Genomic DNA, 12,093 nt, shown 5'->3' on the forward strand with positions numbered 1-12,093 from the left:
GGTGTCGCATAGTGCATTATATATGGCCATGGGCCAATTTTGTATTTGTTTTATTATTGCAAGTTTGAGCAATATATTCTGTAGTGGACATAATTCATTTTTGGGCCCTAAGATGGCTATGTAAAGCAAATCCCTCATTTTTGGATGAGAGAGAGAATTTTGGCTCCTTGGTGCTTTTATGAAATATCATAAATACTCTAGATGAGGAAGCGTGAGCCACTCATCTAGGGGGGGAGATTGTACCCAGTCTGCTATCATTCTCGTGGTGTGATTGTGCTTTTCTTCTCCAATTGATTAAGTGGTGAATTTGTGTGAAAAGAATTACCTTTTTTGGTTTCAGTGGTATCAGAGCCAAGTTAACGCTAGCGATCGGAGCTCAACAAGGCGAAGACCAAAGATAAATCTAAGAAAGCTCGAATCAAGAAGGCGATTTGGAACCACGAATCATCGAGCAATTAATTGGAGATCAGTCGAGCACAAAGACAACTACGAGCGACATCATCGGTCACATATCTCCCACTCTAGTCATTTCCACCTCCGATCAAAGAGTGAGATAAATGATTTCTTTTGCTTTATATTTCATACACTTAGTATCTTCCGCCATCCATTTCTTACCATACACTCGAATTACACTTTTTCATTCATTTAATTCTCTTATACTTAGTATCCTTATCTTCTTCTGCTCTACTTTATTTGTACTTATCGCATTATCATGGCACATCAGCCACAACCACCCATGCTCCAAGAGCAGTTAGACGCACTTCAGGCACAGTTGGCCAATAAGCATGAGCATAGGGAGAGATTGGAAAAGAAAATCAATGGTAAGAAAAGGAAGAGGCATTCATATGACGATGAGTCATTCGACGATGATTCCACCGATGATACTATTATCAGGACAGTCAAAGCCACACTGAGAGCACAAAATTTGAGGAAGGAGATTAAGATAAGTAGAAAAGCTTTCTCATTTCAAAATTTTGATGGAAAGAAAGAAGCATGCACTGTCTTGTCTTGGATCAGTCAGCTAGATAATTATTTTTCAAGGGAGAAATTCTCTAAAAAAGATAAGATTAAATGTGCTACAAATCATTTAGTAGAGAGTGCTGTACTTTGATGGAACATCACTAAGCACAATAAAAGGCGACCAAAATCTTGGAAGTCTTTTCAAAAGCTCATCAAGAGAGATTTCCTTCCCTTACATTTCAAAGCAAAAACCAGACAACAGTGGGATAGTTTCAAGCAGTTCGTTAAGGAAACGATCTCCACATATACTGATAGATTTTGGCAAATGTTGATCCAATTACAATCCTTAGAGAAAGTTAATGAGCGAGATCAATGCAGGAAGTATGTGGTAGGTCTACAATCTAAGTTGAGAGCCGAGATTAACATGTTTCATCCTCGCTCACTGAGCTCTACAATTTCTCTTACAATGAATTGTGAAAGGAAGAATGGAATCCCAAAAGAAGGGAAAGATTCAGAACGGCATGTACCCTTCCATAAGAAAAAGAGATTTGATAAAAAGCCCTTCTTTAAATCTAAAAATGGTTTTGTTCCACAGAAGACAGATTATTCTTTGAAGCCGAACGGTGGAAGTTTTCCAAAGAAAGAAATAAGGTGTTTCAAGTGCAACAAGGTGGGACACATAGCCACTGAGTGTCCTGAAAGAAAGAAGACCCTGACGGCAAAAGTACACATGATTGACGACAAAGCAGCCAAACAAGAGGGAGGTAAGTATAATTGTCATGCTCTTCTAAAGATGAAAGGTTTCATTAATGGCAAAGAGGTTGTTATTCTGCATGACGATGGTAGTACACATGATTTCATTTCGGAAAGAACCTTAACAAAACTAAACCTAGAGTCTTTCCCATCTAACTATGAGGTCAAAGCTTCTTTTACCAAAACGAAGTACAATTGCACTAGAGAAGTCAAGAATCTTGAAATCTCAATTAAACCCTACAAGGATACACGAGACTTTCTAGTGGCACCCCTACGGGGAGTGGACATCATTTTAGGAATGCCATGGAGGCACCAATATAATCCTAAGATAGATTACGATTCACATCGGATGTGGATTGAGAAGGCAGACAAGAAATATGTCTGAAAAGCTCAATGAGACCTAAGATCAGTCCTTTACTCAACCACACACAAGCCAAAAGAGCAATTAGAAAACGTGAGAAGACATATCTAATTTTGGTGAATACGGTAACGGCTACTCAGCCAAACACTAAGCCTACACACCAAAAGTTTCTTTCTCAATTTTTTGATTGTTTCTTAGAGGATTTACCACCTGGACTACCATGTTCTCGACTTGAAGATCATAGTATAGAAATCTTACCGGGCAATACTCCACCATGCAAAGCTCCTTATAGAGTTAATCAGCTAGAACAAAAAGAGATTCAAAAGCAAGTGGAGGAACTGATAGAGAGAGGATTAATAAGACCCAGTAGTTCTCCCTATGGAGCACTTGTCTTGTTAGTCAAAAAGAAAAATGGAACCTATCGAATGTGCATAGACTATCGTGCACTGAACAAAATCACAGTGAAGAATAGATATCCAATCCCTAGGATTGATGATCTTTGGGACAGATTGAAAGGGGCCAAGGTCTTCAGTAGGATAGATCTCAAATCTAGCTATCATCAAGTTTGTATGGTAGAAGAGGATATATACAAGACTACCTTTAGAACTCAAACGGGACATTATGAGTTCCGAGTTATGCCTTTTGGGCTAACTAATGCTCCAGCTACTTTTAGTAGAATGATGAACTGAATCTTTCTTAAACACCAAGATTGTGTGGTAGTATTCTTCGATGATATTTTGGTGTTTAGCAAAGACATTGAGGAGCATAAGGAACATCTGAAGTTAGTCTTTTCACTCTTGAAAGAAAATCAATTGTACATAAAAAGAGTAGTTTCTTTCAAGATCGGATAGAGTATTTAGGTCACATTGTATCTGCTGATGGGATTCGAGTAGATCCAAAGAAGATTGAGTGCATAGTCACATGGGCTAAACCCTGAGATATACATGAATTAAGATCATTCTTGGGATTGTGTAGCTTTTATAGAAAGGTTGTCAAGAATTTTGCATACATTGCACATCCATTGATAAACCTTCTTAAAAAATCTAAGCATTTATTATGGACTAAGCGTAAAGATAAATCTAAGTTTACATCTTTGAAAGAAGCTCTCACACAAGCTCCTGTGTTGCAACTACCTGATTTCTCTACACCATTCTTTGTAGTTGTAACCGATGCTAGTGGATATGGAATTGGAGCCATACTTATGCAAGATGGACATCCAATAGCATATGAGAGCCAAAAATTAAAACCAGCAGAATGTAATTACAATACATATGATAAAGAATTAACCACTGTTGTGCATGCCTTACAAATGTGGAAATATTATTTGATGGGATCTGAGTTTCTTATCGAAACCGATTAGCAAAGTATCAAGCATTTGTTGACTCAGCCACTTATATCTGATAGGCATATCAAGTGGGCATCATTTATACAGAGTTTTCAGCCCATGATTCAATATCAACTTGGAAAAGAGAATGTAGTTGTTGATGCTCTTAGCAAAAAGCCAAGTATTAATCACATCATTGCTGAAGGTATGAAGAATTCTTATCAAGGGGATCCAGACTTTTTCGATATATGGAACAAATTAGAGAATAATAATTGGATTCCTATGTTGGACTATTCATGCAATGATGGATACCTCTTTTATCAAAAGAAATTATGCATCACTCGACCCTTTAGACAAATTGTAATGGAGAAAATGCACCAACCACCATATATGGGACATAGGGGAGTGATTGCCACTTTACAAGTGATAGCAAGAGAATTTCATTGGCCTACTATAAGAAAAGATGTGGCTAAGTTTGTAGCCGAATGCATCACTTGTCAGAAGATCAAGAGTTACAAAGGAAAGACCCCAAGATTACTCATGCCTTTGCCAATTCCTACGCAACCTTGGGAATAAATATCCATGGATTTCATAACAAGTTTTCCTACTATAGTGAATTAAAATGATATGATTTGGACAATAGTAGATCGCTTTAGTAAGCAAGCTTATTTCATCCCATGCAAGAAGACTTTAACAGCTCAGCAAGCTGCACATTTATTCATCAAGCATATCTTTGTTCATCATGGCTTGCCAAAGATTATAGTGTCTGATCGAGATTTGAAGTTTTGCAGTAATTTCTGGACTACATTATTTCATAATCTAGGCACTAAGTTAGATTTCTCATCAGCCTTTCATCCAGAATTGAATGGACAAACCGAGGTTATAAACAGTACTATTCTGGATATGATAAGAGCTTATGCAGAAAGTCAATTAAAGACTTGGGACAAATACATTTATCTCTTACAGTTTGCTTATAATAATACTCCTCATTCTGCAACTGGAAGAGCACCCTTTGAGATTATCTATGGTAAGGTCTTACCTATTCCTATCACATGATGGACCCATAGAGTAGAGGCAGCAGATGTATTTACCCATGACTATCAAGATATTCTCAAAGAGGTTCAAGAAGCCATTGCAATCACACAAGAGGAGTACACAAAACAAGCTAATATGAAACGAAAACACATGCTTTTTAAAGAAGGCGATTATGTACTTCTTCGGTTTGAGAAAAGAAGATTAAAGAGTGTTGACAAATGGCCAGTAATCAAGATGTCACCACGTTTTTATGGACCATTCAAGGTGATTCAGAAAATCAATGATCTAGCTTATAGGCTTGAATTACCTGATAATTGGAAAATACATAATGCTTTCCATATCAGCCTCTTAAAGCCCTTCAAAGGAGCTTTACCTATTCATCCTGTCCATGAAGAGGCTCCATTGATTGTTGATGAAGAAGAAATTCTAGAACCCGAATGCATTATTGATCATCAATAGACCTCGACCCGAAAAGGAAATGTCTATATTAAATACTTGCTCAAATTTAAGAATCATCTGAGAGATGATGCTCAGTGGATGCCTGAGCAATTCTTTTGAACTTTCCCAAACCTCCTTAGTTCCTATAATCAAACAAGCAACTGAGGTCAGTTGCAATCCAAGCAAGAGGGATGTTATGGAAATTATATTTTCTGATATATCTTGCTTTGGATATTATTACTTTAGTCAAGTGTGACTATGGCAAAGAACTCCATAGGAGCGCACCGGACGTGGCAGGGGTCTTAGTGGATACTTTGTGTGGTTAGTTGGGGACACCCGACTAGCTGTGTTTTGCCATGCTAGATGATCGGTACTATGGGTGATTCCATATTAATACTGATGTCGCTAGTGTTAGTGTTGTTGTGCTTGATTATTGTGGTTTGAGTGCGATTATGTTGGGATCGGTTGATTCAGTGATTCGTTCAATCAATTGTTAATAACTAATGTAATTGGCGGCTTGAGTATAGGTGATGGAACTCATAGCGAGGATTGGAGTTAGTGCGAGGGTACCGATCGAGGTGTCGCCCTGCACATTATATATTATGTAGTGGACATAATTCATTTTTGTGCCCTAAGATGGCTATGTAAAGCAAATCTCTCATTTTTGGATGAGTGGGATAATTTTGGCTCCTTGGTGCTTTTATGAAATATCATAAATACTCTAGATGAGGAAGCGTGAGCCACTCATCTAGGGGGGGAGATTGTACCTAGTTTGTTGTTGTTCTCATGATGTGATTGTGCTTTTCTTCTCCAATTGATTAAGTGGTGAATTTGTGTGAAAAGAATTACTTTTTTGGTTTGAGTACTCAAGAAAGTATATATCTTTGCTCCCCCTTTCTCTATTTGCAATCAATTTGCAACATTCTTCCTTGCAATTTTTGATTCTCTAGAGCTCTTCTCTTAGTCCTTTTACGGAGAATACTATTCTTTCTCATATTGTGCCAATGGTTCATGTATATGCTTGCATTCCTAGGGAGCTCTTTGCCACTAAGCAAAGCACTCCAATATACTCGTCATATCATGCTCCACTTGATTTGCATTCTAGATTTGCTTGAATGACTGAGTGCTACATGTATCCAAATTCAACATGCAATTGAGCTTATAATACATGCACTCACCTTATTATAGTGTTACAGCTTTAGAAGATACCTTTAGACATGGATTCCTAAAACACTTTGTTCTCTTTTGTACATCTGCAAGCCTTGCATTACCCAAGCCAAAAATGTTTTTAAAGGTTGACCTACAAATTTGCATACTTCCTAAATGATACTCCACATGCTCATTCTTCAGGGGGGTGATTGCTGCATTCAAGTAATAATCTTGTTCCTCATGATTCAAACCAAAGTACTATGTCCTCACCGCTTTCAACTTTCTCACACCTAATCTCCCCAAACAATTTTGAACACAACACATAGTAGTGCATGTCTCCTTTAGCTGAGCCTTAGATGTTAGAAATCGCACTCTTCTCCTACTGTAACTCGTGAATCTTTTGTCAATGTGCATCCTTCCCTTTTGTCTTTGGTTGTTTGGAGGAGTAGGTGCACTTTGTTCATCTAGTGAAGGCAAAGGCACAACTGAGACTAGATTACCATAGGTGACAAAAGGGCATCCATATCTTGCGTGGTATTGGAATGAAGTTCAGGCACGTGCTGGTAACTGTGGAATTATTGCAATGCTTCTTTAGGTCCAATCATTGTCAAAGACTCTGGCTCATATGAGGACACTAAAATATTTGTTTGCTCACCAACATGTTCAAGCAAGGAGACAGACACATTCTCAATACTGCATTCTAGGTTGTATGAGGAGACTGAAGGTTCTTGAGGGCTGATGAAGCTTGTATTTTGAGATGACTTTGAGGAACTTGTAAAATAACTTGAGGCCAAGATAGACATCTTGAAGATCATGCACAATAACAATAAGTAAATTCTTAAACAAAATCCTGGCATCATATATAAATAAATATCATTTAGGTTTATTTAATGGACACCTTGAACCACCCTAAAAATGGACACTTTGAACCAACCCTGAAAAATGGATCCCAAAAAGGATTAAAATGATGAAAGAAAATGGTTTTGAGGTCCATATTTTGGAAAATACATATTCATTACTTATCAAATTGATAGGGATCTCGCTTTACCCCAATGGATTTCAGTGTCATATGGTACCTTTAAGAAATTAAGAAAATAGTCAATATTTTAAAATAGAAAAGTAAAAAACACGTTTTTTATTTTTGGCTCAAGATAGATTTCCTTAAGGGAAAAGGCTATTTGGAGTTCATTACTAGAGCTGAACAAGAACCAGTTATTCCTAATATTCCCAATCAACAGAAGTTGTAGGCATTTAAAGGATGGCATGAGAGAGCCAGAAAGGTTATGTACTGGCTATCTATCAGTATTTCAAATTCTATAATTATGCATATTCAGGATGCAAGCATGTCGAAGGAGGTGTGGGATACTTTGACAAAAATGTATCGCACAAGGATTATCCCACATCTCCTAATCTTGGGGATTGGATTAGCTAGCTAAGAGGGGAGGCTACTTAAATGATCCCCGAGATTGGATTCACATGCTTCTATAGGGTCATCCAATCTCACAGATCGATTGAGCTTAGAAATCTCAGTAGACAACGTTTTTGGAGCGTTTTTGAAAACAAATCTGATTTCTAGGATCGGATTTGATAGAGGTTTTATATATTGTGACACTAAATTTGGTTTTTTCATAGAAAAATTATGCATTTCAAGCTTTTTTTTTCTAGCTTTTATGATTGTTTTCAGCAATGAAAACATCTCTATAACCTATAAAATTCAAGTTCTTAATTTTTTGTTTTTGTTGCATAATTTTGCCAAATATTTGTTACTCACATGCTATTTTTTCATGTATTTTGTTGCAGGAAACTCAAGCTCAAAATAAAGCAGCCCCAAAGTGACCAAGGGGAGAAGGAGACTCTGAGCCTTTGTTTTCCTCTTTTGAAACAACTCAATCTACTAAAGCCCCCAAGAAGAGCAGGATAAAGAAATTCTCTCCTCCTGCTCAGAAGCAGCTTTTGGTGTCTGGTGGCTAGCCAAGGGGTCTTCTAGATTTGAAGCCAAAAAGTCAGCAGGATTTACTTGCAGTACCCCAAGGAGGCTCCCAAGACTTTATTGTTACCACCCATGAATAACTTCGCAATAGATTGTACCTTGAGCAGAAGGATAATCCAACTTGTTGTATTTGGCAAGGAGTGTCATCCTCTCAAAGGATGAGAAGAATTACAAGTGTTGTGACCTTATAAGGTTAATAACTTACTATGAGGATGTTCCTAGTGAGTATAATCCAATTTGTTGTATTTGGCAAGGAGTGTCATCCTCTCAAAGGATGAGAAGAATTACAAGTGTTGTGGCCTTATAGGGTCAATAACTTATAGTGAGTATGTTCCCAGTGAGGTTGTCACCTTCTCAATCACCAAAAGTGTAGGCTATGCTATTAAGGATATCTTAGTTTCTGAGATAAATTGTGCCTTTGAGATGATATATCCTCTTAACTTGAGACAATAGATCAAGGAAGCAATAAGGACCAACTCTAAACTTTTAGTAGTTCTTGTGCCTTACATTTTTTGTGAGAGAGTATACATGGAGATTGAGAGCAAGAAGACCATAAAGGTTGAGAGCAAGAAGAGGACAAAGACCAAATCTTCTCTTGGGGCTGATATGGAGGGCAGTAGAAAGGGTGTAATAAGGAAGAAATAGAAGTAGGCTAGACCACAGAAATCTTCTGACTCAAAAGATGATGACGACGATGCTATTGTTGTGCCTAGAATATTGCAAGCTTCTGGTATAGTGGACTCTAAGCAGAATAGGGCAAGGGAGAACATTAGGGATACAAAGCTTGTTGAAGTCAGAACCTTTGTCATTCATATAAGAAAGCTTCATAGGCCTCCTATTAATCCAGAGACAGGTAGGAGACCTCTTGAGGTCAAGCCACCCCATAAACTTCATGTTGCCAATATGAAAGCAAAGACTAAGATTAACCCTTTTGCCAATTTGGTCCCATTTTTAATAATGGTGGATCCAACTCAGTGTCTAGACAAGGGAAACTTTGATAGAAATAGACTGAATATGTATGATTATTTTGTTATTGGTGGGTGTCACAATGCAAAGGGTAGGAGACAACCGTGCAATGAGTATCCCGACTCCCCCTACTTCAAATCTATAGAGTGTAAGATTTATGTTGGTCTCAATAAGGAAGAGAGTAATCTATTGGCCTGGGACCACACCATTGACAATGAGTACTCAATGAGTATTGATAGGGCATAAAATTTATACAGAGGATATGTTTCATCCTCAATGAATACTTGGATTTCATGACATCTAATGATGAGAAGGTTACCCTTCAATCTAGGATTCATTTCTATTAAGAAATAGGTTTAGTTTTTTATGAGAATAAATGTTCATATGCTATGAGGATATATGACAAATTCTTTCAAGTGGCATTTAGATCATGCCCAATCTGGGACATCTAAGAAGCAATTTTTGATATGTGTGAAAAGGGAGATGTGAAGAAATAGAAACAATTGAAGTCCAAGGAGGACCCCAATATTATTCTTAAAGGGCAGAGCAAAAAAGTAGATGCTATAGGTAAGGCCCTTTCAGATGATATGAAGATCACAGTTTGGAGATCTATGCAGGAGGGTATCAAGGATGAAAAGTTCATTGGCTCGGGTCACAAGGCACGAGAGCTCTCTAGTTCATTCCCAAAATTAATGAAACTTCTCACTTATTTTCTCAATATAATAAAATTAATAATATAAATAAAGATCATATGCATCATTAATGACATTCTCTAAAACAACAAACCAAAGCGCCACTATTAATGAAACAAGAGATTCCCAAATTAATGAAACAGTGGATACATTCTCTAAAACAAAAAGACCAAAGAGCCACTATTAATGAAACAAGAGATTCCCAAAATTAATGAAACAATGGATAGAATCTATAAAATAACAAAACCAAGGAGTCATTATTAATGAATGAAGAGAATCTCAAATTAACAAAATTCAAGTTCTTGAGCTAAGATGAAGATGGGCTGAAAAGATGATAAGAATATGAGGAAGGGATCCTAAAATTGGAGAATGTAAGGTCCTCTCTCCCCATTTAATTTCCCCAAATATAGGGATTTTTCCAAAGTAACTAATACAGTATTGGATGGTAAAGCAATTTTCCCTTCATTTTTTTTGGGGGGGGGTTCCTTGGTTGTTTCCTTAGCTTTTAAGTGCTCTTTGATGATTAAAGGAAACACACAAGAGCATGAAATGAAAATTTGAAAAGGTAACTATAGACTATATGCAACAAAGAGCTTAAGCATAATAACTTTTGTAGATATAATGCTATGAAGACAATAAATGAAACTTCTTGGAATGTGATGTCCTCAAGTTTTAAGTCTCTTACTTCAGCTCTATTTACATTAAAGAATTTCTATCAAAGTAGCACGATGAGATATTGATCACAAACTTGTGATATCTTGAAATGCCATTTCAATTACTCATAATATGTATTGATATTTTAGCAAGAGTGGTGCTCTTATTGAGAATTCATGAAGTAATACAATGGCCCAAACTTCCTCATCTTTGAGCTCCAAACAGAGCAAATAATGTTCTCTTGCCACATCATTTAGACTTTCAATTTTGTAAAGGTGCACAGTGAAGAGGAAGAGATAGAGGGTAGGCTAGGGAGAGATAATAATACTCAAAGAGAGACATAATGAAATGGAAATGAAATAGCAAAAGCAATGAACAAAATGAAAGTACTCACATGTAGACCAAAGAGCTTGTAGGCTTGATACTTGATTGATTTCACACTAGACAAGTATAGCTCTTATATAGAGTGCACACACATATGAACACCAATGGATATGGGATAGCTTCCAATGTGACACATGGCATCCATAGGACACACTAGACTAGAACTCACACTAGAACTCACTAGAACACACCAAACTGACTCATCTTGACTCTATTTCCTAACATTTTGTTTTCTTTTTGCTTTAAAATTTGATTGTCATGTTTTATTTTTTTTTGCTATGGACATGGGATGTACGAGGAAGCTAACAAGATATGTACAAGAAAGATTCTTCTCACTTTTTGTAATAGCTTGTGCTAGCTTTTGGCTTAATGTTTTATAACCTCATCACATAGGAAACTCACACTTGGATTGAGATGCATGCATTCCAAGGAGAGATCTAGCTCTTGGTATCTCGCAAATTTGTATAAACTTTCATGTGTTGATCCATGAGAAAGAGAAAAATGTGCCACATCTATAGAAATTACTACCATGCATGAAACTCTAGATAGTTTGCATTTTTACAAGCCATAGTTTACAAAGCACATTTCATAGTTGAAACAAGTGGGTAGAACAAAAAGCAAGCTAGCATGTTATATCAAAAAATCATGTAGTAGGGATGAATGGTAGTGTTCAGGATACTACTAGAATCCATTTTGGGGCCATGACGTGATGCGCTCCTGGGTGAGATTTTAAATTTTGCGTGGACTTGTGCTCTTGTCAAAAATTTTCCCAACGTCATAATGTTACACTAGCATAATAATGAGATGTAATCTATTTATTTTGAACATCGCAAAGATCAAACATAGTAGCTCTATACTACATCATGCATCTCTACACTACTTCACCTAGCGTAGTCTCTGGCTTGACCACCTATCATCACGCAGCCTTTTTTGCCACAGTTTTGCTACCGGTCACTGAGCGACATGCCCATGCAGATTTTAAAAATTCAAGGTTGGCTTGAAGAGACCACTGCGTTGGCTCTTAACATAATAATGAGATGCAGTCTATCATTCTAAATATCACCGCAATGCAGTCTCTGGCCTAACCACCTGTTATCACGTAGCCTTTTGTCGTAGCTTTACCACCTATCACTGGGCAGTGCGGCCCATGCAGATCATGAAAATTCAAGGTTGGCTTGGAGAGACTACGTTGGTTCTTGGCGTAATAATGAGACACAATCTATCATTCTGAACATCACCTCAGCATAGTCTCTAGACCACCTGTTCGGGCAATGGAAAATTTATTACAACATGGTTGATAATCATGAAGCAAATGCTCGGTGGCAGTAACTAGTAGGTGATTTATTGCATAACACTATGGTGGCTGGTAATTAACTGCCTGTCCAAT

This window comes from Dipteris shenzhenensis, chromosome 31 (genome assembly GCF_047967505.1).
Source record: "Dipteris shenzhenensis isolate YYH24624 ecotype China chromosome 31, Dip_SZ_1.0, whole genome shotgun sequence".
Taxonomy (NCBI): domain Eukaryota; kingdom Viridiplantae; phylum Streptophyta; class Polypodiopsida; order Gleicheniales; family Dipteridaceae; genus Dipteris; species Dipteris shenzhenensis.